The 10695-nt window shown below is 32.8% G+C and overlaps 1 protein-coding gene across 4 annotated transcripts in view; it reads right to left on the bottom strand.

Annotated features, from left to right (window-relative positions):
- Positions 1 to 10695, bottom strand: part of LOC120776185 (protein kinase 4-like) — a 133004-nt gene that overhangs the window by 78927 nt on the left and 43382 nt on the right. Inside the window, exon 1 of one of the 4 annotated variants that reach the window (XM_040106807.1) lies at positions 760 to 1046. The exons of 2 other annotated variants lie outside the window; for them this stretch is intronic. The gene's annotated coding sequence lies outside the window, so the exon portion shown is untranslated. Of the gene's footprint in view, positions 1 to 531; positions 735 to 759; positions 1047 to 10695 lie in introns of those variants that run through there. One more of the 4 variants, XM_040106808.1, reaches the window with a different exon arrangement.

The following is a 10695-nucleotide window of genomic DNA, read 5'->3' as shown; positions in this document are numbered from 1 at the left end:
TTTATATTTTTTACTTTTTGTAATGTTTTTGGAAATAATTTGTTAAATTATATTTTTTCTTATTTATTTTATAATTTTTTGTAAATTTTTATGTTTATACTCTTTTGTAATATTTTGCCATACTATATTTTTAAGGTTTTTATTTTTATATTTTTTGAAATATTTTGTAAAATTATTTTTGCAAAACTTTTTTTTTAATTTTTTGTAAAATTAGTTTTGTAAATTTTTTTTTATAATTTTTTGTAATATTATTCCAATGTGTTTGCTTTTATAATTTTTCTTATATTTTTCAACAATATTTTCTTTAATTATTTTCAAAACAGTTTTATTTTTCTAATTTTTAAATATTTTTCGCAATATTTTATCATATATAATAATTTTTTAACTAAAATATTAATTTTTTCTTTAAAATATTTTTATTTTTCATTAAAATTTAATAATTTTGTATTATAAAAATTTTTTTCGCGTTTTATATAATTTTACACATGTTTTGCAATAATTTTTGTATTTTTATTTTTACACTTTTCTCACTTGTTAATAACCACTTGCTTGTGTTGTTCGCTCGTTTGTTGCTTTTCAATGTAATTATGGAATATACTTGATTGTCAACAAGCTTTGATTAGCTTTAAGCATGCGAAAATTGACATGCAAATCGCTATTTATATGCAATTAATTTTCAAAATCATTTCTACTTTGCATTTAATCAGCATAAATACAATATGCTTAACATTTACTTTAATTAGATATATGTATAATTACTTTTAATTTTTTTCATTTACTCGTTAACTGTTACACACACTTTAATTATTTTGATTTTCAATATTTTTTTCCATATGTAAAATTAACCGCTTGCCAAGTTGCTCGTAACCGCGCGCAAGTGTTAACACTTTGGCCAATTGTACTGAACTAAAAGCGCACGTATAAGCGCCAAGCGTACAAGTATTGCACTGACTGCGATTTGGGTGTTGAGCAAAAGTCGAAAAGCAATGATTAAAATCAACGAATGAGTTAGCAGAGCGCCAGAGCAGCCGTGAAGTGGCCCCACGCTGCTGGCATAGCGCGCCAAGCGCCTCCATACTAGCGTGCGCGAGCTTAGAGAGCGCCAGCAAGCATTGCGGAGCGCCAAATGTAGAGCGTGCAAAAAGTTTGGCGCATTGGCAAACCGGTTTTTACTACGATTTTGGTTAATATTTGAAATTGCGGAGAAGACTCAACTGACCTTAAATAAAAATTTTATGTGATAAATATTGTTTAAAAATAATAAATAGTATTTTCAAATAATTAATTAATTTAAAAATAATAAAATTTTTTTTCAAATTTCAAATTCAATTTTCAAAATTAACAAAAAACTCTTAACAGTTAACGTATGGTGCTCCGTTTTCAAATTTACCCTCTCATTACCAAATAATCTAACTCACTTCCACTTAACTCTCTCGTTGTCTCTCACTCTCTTTCGCGCTCTCGCGCTAATTGCAACGTTTTGCACGTTGTTCGAAAATTCGAACATGCCATTGTGCTCCACATGTTGGCCCCAACCAGCATGTGCTAATCATGCTATATTTTTCTCGCTAAACATACTACTATACATCGTATATATGTATGTGTATATGTATATGTTTGTGTATATATTTGCTCCATACAAATCTCTCTGTTTCACCCTTGCTCCCTCCACACTGCAATTGCTCCGCCAACACGCTCAGGCCCCCAATCACAACTTGCGCGAATTTCTGCATAACTTCTTCACTTGCCCTACCCCACCACTTGGTGCCGGTTAAATTGATTTTACCGGGAAAATATTTTGCACGCTGAAATTCCGCAAATTTGCTGTGCTCTTGTATAGCATTTATAGATTTCGTAACTTTTATATAAAAATTGCATGAAATTAATTTTTTGTATGAATTAATGATGTCGTTTCTATAAATATGCCTTTGAGAATTGAAACCGAGACCATTGCGTAATTTTGATTTAGTTCTGGGGGTTCAGGGAGAGTATCTGTATTTGACAGAAATTAGCTGGTGAAAAATGAAATGTAAACAAATGACTTGATCTGAGTTTTTGTTCAAAAAATTTCGACATCACCTCCTCACAATATGATGGCATCGTCGGCTTGAGTTTCAGCAGATATTACGGTCGTTCACTCCATAAATTAGAGTGAGGAAGGCTGGTGCAAAGTTTGGCGCTCATTATCAACAAACGAGGAAGGTGTAGAGCAAAGTGCAACGAATGTGTTAGCTTTGAAGCAATAATTTGCGGTTAAAGCAATTTAGACACGAAGTGTTCCAAAGAAAATTTGCGGTTGGCATAATTTAGACAAAATGTACCTTAGGAAATATATTTGTAGTATGCATGTTGTTTTTATTTTGGAGAGAGTTTTATTAACGGATTTCTTTTATTATCTCCCAATTTAAGTGACATAAAAAAATTGCGAGAATTCTAACCTCAATCAAATCCTGTATGTTCGTGAAGTTCAAAACATTAACTTTACGAAATTTATTAGAGGAATGTAGATTAATATATTATATCACTGTCTGTTAAACAATGGGCATTTTATGGTCCTAGCACAATCGCTATGTCGGTAAAAGCGTTGAACTATTATGGTCTTCGATGAAAGTTAGAGAGTTAGAGATAATCTAATGAGCTCTCAAAGAGACTATTAATGATATTTTCACCCTCAACAGGATATTTTTAATTTACAATGAAATTGTTAAAATCCAGATGGAAACGTCGAAGACCCTAGAGAATATATACATATGTATATGTATAAGTGATCAACATTACGAGCTAAGTCGATTTAGCCATCTCCGTCTATCTGTACACCATATAAGCGAACTAGTCTCACAGTTTTTGAGGTATCGTTTTGGAATTTTGCTCACCAAAAAGCTACTCATTTGTTGAAACCGCCAGTATAGGACCACTCTAGCATATAGCTGCCATATAAACTGAACAATCGTAGTCAAGTACTAGCATTGAAAACTTTTTCATTTGACGAGATATCTTCTAAATTTTTGGCATGGGTTGTTATCTAAGGCAATAGTGCAATCTCCGAAGAAATTTTTATACAAACTTAAATTGTTCAGATCGGATCTCTATGGCATTAGCTGCCTTACGTACTGAGCAATCAAAATCAAGCGCTTGTTGGGAAAGTTTTTTTTATTTGTGAAGTGATAATTTATTTTCTTGCTCTTTATGGTAAGATTTTGAAGTAATATTAATTTGGATGTTTAATCCTGTCAGGCCTCAAAATAAGTAGGAAGTGTAAATAAACGGAAATACTTTCAAATTGATGGAGTAATCTACTGTAATGAATTAAGTACTGTAACATAAAAATTTGAGAGTAGCTACCAGAAAATTATAGATAGACTATACGTGTTTATAAATTTTTTTTTGAGTTCACTAGAATCGGAATCAAAGAGGTTGAGAAAAATTAATCAATAATAATCGTATTATTAAGCTGAACCGAAGCTGACCACAAACTCTGACAACAATCTCATAAATTGTGGAGTTGTATAGGGGAATTATGTAGGCAAAAGAGAGTTGCCACCCATATTAAATCTCCAAATTTAACAAGTTATCTCTGGTTATACAAATTTAAATTGTAAAATTTTACAATTACGTAAATTTTTATTTTCGGAAAATTCCAAAAAAAACACTGTAAGGGTGGCAACTCTCTTATGCTTATTATTTAGATCTTGTTGCTTAGAAGAGAGTTAAACTTTACATTTAATCTTCTTAGCAAATTTAAATTTTTGATTTACTTATAAATAATTTGTATTTAACAACAGGTGGCAACCTTATATGTATATGTATAATGTATGAATATATTTTATAGACTTATAATTTTTAATAGACGCCTAATTTTAAAATATCAAATCGATTTTTTTTATTGAAAAACCTTTTCAAAAACCCAAAATTTTATAAGTTTCGAAAACTTAAAATTTTCAAAAAAAATTGCAGTTTAAATTTTCGAATCTTTTTAAATAATTTTTTATAAATTTTAATATATTTTTTTATAAATTTTTAATAAATTTTTTATACAATTTTTAATACTTTTTTTAATACATTTTTAATAATTTTTTAATACATTTTTAATAAATTTTTAATAAATGCTTTCAAAAAAATCGAAAAGCTAAAATTTTTATTGGACTAACACTTTTTTGTGTAAATTCCAAATTAATTTTTTTTAGATTATTTCCTTTTCAAAAATCCAAAATTTTATAAGTCTCAAGAACTTGAAATTTTCGCGAAATTTTTACGATTTTTTTTTTTAATACTTTACATATTATATATTATATTACATACATACATATGTATATGTTCATAATATATTATCGTGAAAAGTTACAAAAATTCGCAGAATTCGTGGAAGTTTTTTGTTCGAAAAATTCTAAATTCAATTTTTTTTAGATTATTTCATTTACAAAAATTTTAAATTTCAACTATCTCAAAAACTTGAAATTTACACAAAAGGAAATAAAAATAAAATATAAATCATAATCTAAAGTTTTTGGATTTTCGAATTGTTTTTTTAATCATTTATACATTATAAAATATTATATCGTCCCAAACACTAATTTTTTAAATTTTTTATGTTCGAAAAATTTGAAATTATTATTATTATTATTATAACATATGCTATCCTCCCAAAAACTTAAAAATTTTTTATGTTCGAAAAATTCGAAATTATTATTTTTTTTTTAATTTCAATTCTTTTAATATTTCAATATATTTTTTAAGCACACGCTTTCTCATTTTTCAATTGTCATTCTCCCATCAATTATAAATTAATATTAACACACACACACAACAGTATATAGTGTATAATTGCTAATGACGACACGTGCGCGTGCCAATTAAATCCGTAATCACGAAACACAATCAGTAACCTTGCCCTTAGTTTAAAAAAAGTGAAAATATAGAAATATAAAAAGATAAGCATTTATATACATATATATGTATGTATGTACATATATACTATACGCACTCAATATTTATATTGAAACAAAAATTAAAAAGCCCCCAGCAAACGCACGTGCTTTTTTGTTATTGTAAATTCCCACACTTTAAATACAAATAACCTCTACGCAAACCTGAATTCCCAGAGACGCTTTGTAAGAGACGCCAATGACACACACATACAGTATATACAAAAAACCAACAACAACCTTTGAAAGCCTTTCCCAATGGAATACAAACTGCCCCCAACTGGTGTTTGTGATGACAAATACCAACGACAACGCGCTCCACTACTCCCGCTGTGGTCATACTGAAATATACTAATATACATAAGTACATATGTACATATACATATATAATATGTCAGTAGTTGTGTGCGCTCACACGCTCCCGTAAAAAATTCCCTGTACGTTCGCCATTCATAGTTATCGTTAAACGCCAGAAGCGCACAGAGATTATCACTCGTAACCGCCACCATGAGGATAGAGTAAGCATAGCAACAATTTTTCTTGTCTACAAGTTCGTATGTACTTTGATACTTTGATTTGGTTTCCGTTCGCCATCACAAGCCATGTGAATGCGGTCAACATGTGCTCGAAGCCTAATGAGCGCCAAAGCAATAACTCAAAAAAGCCCTTGATTACCCACATCCCGTTCGATAGCAAACGCACTCAACATACTACCGAGATATGGATAAACTGGGAATATGCACAGGTATGAGAAAGCGGTCAAGTCAAAACAATGACAATGCAGTTTATTTTTCGCTGTTTCCTAACGATCAGCACAGCAGTACCCCTTTCCCCGCCAGCTAGTTTGTAGTCTCCCCAACAACAAGTGTATATACACATTCAAGTTTTAGAATAAGTCGTGATTAATAATATTTCCATGTAAGTCCCTTGCATGCTAGAGATGACTGCGCGCCTGTTCATTGTTGGCACTTTGCCAAGAATTGATAAACTTGTTGAGTTTTTCGTTTTATGTTTTTTACTCAGCCGCCGGTGGTTCGTATGGGCATGACGTGTTGGTTGCTTGTTGCTTTCGTCATTCAAAGTTGGAAAGAACGTGGAATACCCGGCTGCAATGACTGTGAGCGCGTTAGCGAGAGCATTAGAGTGAACATCTCTTTGGAGCTCTAAAGATTTTTTCTTTTTCCACAACTATTTGACTTTGTTGAGAGTGGCGCGCTGAGCATAATAGTGAGCACGCTGTTTTTGTGAAGCTTTTTGAGTACGCGCACGCAACCCTTGTGGGGCTTTTTCGATTTCGAATTCACAATTTTGTGGCGCTGAATGTTGCCACATAAGTTTTTGGACTTTTTGATATTCTCTTTTTTATATTTGGGTATATAAATATTTTAAACTGATATTGATAGAAATAAGGAAAAGAAATGAGAAACTTTTTATTTAAATTTGCGAAAAAAGCTTCTGTGAAAGCTATAGGTTTCTTGTTTTTAAATTGGTTCGTTCTTTTCATTCACATTCGTATGAATGGGGACTAAGCGGGTCTCATGAGGTGTTTCCCATCCGCTGTCCTGCATTTTTAATGGAACTAAGTGGGTCTCTTACGTTGTTTCCCATCCTTATTAAAAAATCCGATTAAAAATGTATGACGGCGTTTACACCATATCAATAAATGCTATTAACATATACATACTGTCACTAACGTCCAACTATTGCTATCCATGTTAAGATCTCTCTTTGAACCCGCACTTTTATTTCGTTAAGGAGTGCCAGCCAATTATTTCCCTCTACATATGTTAAGATCTCTCGCCAGGTGAATATTTTAATCGACTGTCGGATCTACATAGATACATAACTAGAACGGACCCGTACTTTTATTGAGTGAGTGAGTGCCTCTCATTAGCATTCCTCAAAAGCATTTGGGGAGGTTTTTCCGGTATAATATTTCCACGACTTCTTTTTGTTACTCGTGCTCTGCCTACGGAGTTGATCGCATTCAGACTTCTGACACTATATTTTTACGTCCATAACAAAAACTCCTTCTTCCTGTGGGAACTTTATTTCGATTTTGATGACAACAAAATGAAGCATCTGCCGGATTATAACACCGCATCACCACTCTTAAAGACCCGGACTTCACTCTAGTTTGTAGAACAATATAAAAGAACACTTTTTAATAACGGTTATAGCTCGGCAGTTAATCAGTTCTTCAGAAGAATTTTTGCTATATATAGGCTTCTAATAAACTCTACCCGCTATCTAAAGAAACTTAACATCTTAGACCGTTTATTTTTTGAATTTTTAGAGGGGTTTGTGTAAATTGCATAAGACTTCATATACAATTTCATATATAATTTAAAAATTTACCGAAGCCAAGATAGCACATACATATGTATTTTAGATCGCTAAACTCTGAAAAATAACTTGACATTTTATTGAGTATTGATTATTCGAAGACTTTGTCTAAGGACCAAATCAAAGAACAAGTATTTCGGTGTCTCTGCCGCAAAGTCACAGATATAATAGTGTTTTGTCGACCAGTCACATGTTCATTTTAGACAAATTCCACTTTAGTCTACAGCATATAAACTCATCTTATTCTTCCTGAGTTGCTTAATTATCTCTAGATTTTCTCAGATTAGCTCCCAGTCAAGTTCAGTTCGCTTATCGTTGGCCAAAAGTTTGAATCTATGTAGTCCCTGCCCTTTTTATCTACCCTTTTAACCGCAGTTCAGCGCTGATGATGTGTGGACGCACTGAATAAAATGGGTTCGATTGTTTTAGATTAGTTGTTATTATTTTTTTTTATAGTAGTTTTTATTTCTTTTGACACTGTGACCCGGGGCCCGGATGAGATGGACATGTTTACTAGACTATTAAGCCTTTCAACGCAGCCAAGGAACATTGGAGTTTATTGCATAAGACAATATTGCCTTATTGATTTCTGCACATGGACTTAATTTGCTTGAGAATTGAGCGGAAATGTCGTCAGTATATATTGCAGAGTTTTCTTTATTGCTCTCAAATGGATTCTTATAAACAGTCTTGTAACATTGGTTCATTGCCTCCCCAGAAGCTTGACCAACGAACACACATAAAATAAAATTTTGATTCAACTTACAAACACTAATTTGTTCTCCTCATTATGTGACCACGCGAAGGCATTGTGAATAGCCCCACGTGAGTGATTTACTAATCGTTTTAGCGTCTATGTTTTGCTCTCATTTGCCGGCCAATCGATTTGATTATTGTTTAAAAAATGTATACATACGTACATACATAGACAAAAAAAACTCAAATTGTAGTAACACTTATTAAGACCACATTGAAATTTTGAATATTTCTTTTCGTTTTTCTTCGCTTAATTAAACGCCTTGCATCACCCTTGTCTGGCAAAATACACCGAAAATAACTTGCAGGCAAATTGGTGATAGTAAATTAAAGCGAGCAACAAAAAGCGGGTCAATAAAAAATGCACTTGAATTGATTTATATATACAATCATACACATTTGATTTATTATTACCCTAATTTAATTTGATTTAAATGAACTTAATTGTATTAGCAAGATAGACTTATACACACACACATGTATTGACGAGTAGAATTGTATCACGTCTATGTATTGCCGATAATGACACCATACTTGTCGATTAAGTGAATTGTGTTCTGGCATTGGGTCACTTAATTGCCTTGCTGAGCTCATCCGCACATCTTTTGGAGTTGCAAAAAAAAAGTCACTCAAAAAAGAATTTAATAAAAATACCGCTCGAGCGGAACTAAATTTAGTTTAAATGCGGTGCAAAAATGTTTTTTTTTAGTTTGGCAGGTGTTTTTTAATTTTTTCTTATTTTTCTTATTTTTCTGTTTAGTAATGGGTTGAAGTTTCCATTTTCGTTTAGAAATACGTATGAAAAGCGAACACGAACTTTTATGTTCTTTGCTACTACATAAATTGGAAGTGTGATTTTGCAAAATAACACATGTCTTACTAGTTTAAAGGAAATGTTTGTGATAGTCGTTCCACCAAGTCGTTTGAGAGAAAAAAATAATAAAACATGGAACCTGAATATATATGTAATCAGTTTCAGCTGAATAGTTCGAAAATTTACATCAAATTACTTATATTTATTAAAATTCATTATATTACTAATTACCTCAGCACATTTTTCTTCATTTGTATGAAATGTTGCCTACATTTCGGCGCGCATACAAAAACTGCGCGAGACAAGTAAATATATTCAAAGTACACAAATGTATATAGTGATAGGGAAGTAAGTCGATATTTCCATGAATTTTTAATCCTTTTTGTGCTGCGTTCCCACTTATCTATGAAGTTATGTTTTATCTGTCGATTACCGGATTTTTTAAAGAAGAACTTTTTTGTTAATTTTGAATTCCTCTTTAACAATAGTTCAAACCTACGAATAAATTAAATACATCTACTATAAAAGGCGTAAAAAATTGATTTCATAAAGTTTAATTCTCAAAATTTCAACATAACCTCCTTTTTTACCAAATATCAGACTAACGGCTTTTTCAATAAGAGCGCTACAAAAACGGTTTGGGATATAAGTAGAATTTTTTAATCCTGTAAAAGTACATTCGATGCCATTATGTATGGTACTCGATTTCTTTCGCATAGCTACCACGGGCTTGCAGAAGCCCAGACGCTGTACTCAAGTTTTAAAGGTTTTCAAGCATGAATCGGCCGATATTGTTTCAATTTCTCGTTCGATATTCGTACGAAGTTCATTAATCCTCGCTAGCTTTTGGCATAAATCATAGACCTGATGGAGTCCTACAGGAAATAGTCTAACGGTGTCAAATCGCACGACCGAGGCTGCCAATTGACTAGGTCATTTCGTGAGATAACACGTTCACCAAACTTAGTTTTCAACAAATTGATTGTGACATTCGCTGTGTGGCTTATGGCGCCGTCCTGTTGAAACCACATATTGTCCAAGTCCATATCATCCAATTCGGGCCAAAAATATTCGGTTATAATTGAGCGGTAGCGATTCCCATGCACAGTAACGTGCCGGTCTTGATTATCACGGAAGAAGTACGGCCCAATGACGCCGCCGGCCCGTAAACCGCACCAAACCGTAATTTTTTCGGGAATGCAATGGTGACACATGAAGTACGTGTGGATGTCTGCCTGTCCAACAAAGCATATTTTGATTATGACTTTGCTTATTGACGAAGCTATTCATCCAAAAATGAGCCTCATCGCTGAAGATGATCTTCGATGAAAATCCGGATCATTTTAAAGTTGTTGCTCAGCCCAATTCACGAACATACGACGATTCTGTTGGTCAAGCGGCATCAGTTCTTGCATCAATTTGATCTTGTAAGGATGTGGACCAAGATCTTTTCGCAAAACTGATGTCACAGAGATGCCCAACACTTGAGAACGACGTGTGACAGAGTGATTTGGGTCCTCCTCAATTGATCCGCCACCGGCAACAATATTCTCGACACTACGCACTTCTTTGTCTCACTGGCACGGGAACATTTTGTACTGTGCGTGTGTATTCAAATTTTTCCACTAGACGCTCAATTGTTGATCTGACAGGACGATTATGTCGACCATAAATTGGACGTAGCGCTCTTAAAGATGAGACCACTGACTCCGAACTTCGGCAGTAAATTTTAATAATTTCGACTCGTTGTGGGATCGCATATATTTAAATGATGAAATGGCAAACCTTACTGAAGAGAAATGTTAAAAGAGAGGGAAAAAATATGGCGTCGTTTGCTGTCCTTATCGGTCTACTTTT

The sequence above is a fragment of the Bactrocera tryoni genome, chromosome 4, assembly GCF_016617805.1.
Source record: "Bactrocera tryoni isolate S06 chromosome 4, CSIRO_BtryS06_freeze2, whole genome shotgun sequence".
Lineage (NCBI taxonomy): Eukaryota > Metazoa > Arthropoda > Insecta > Diptera > Tephritidae > Bactrocera > Bactrocera tryoni.
The sequence above is the reverse complement of the archived record's forward strand: the minus strand, read 5'-3'. Positions and strand labels throughout refer to the sequence as shown.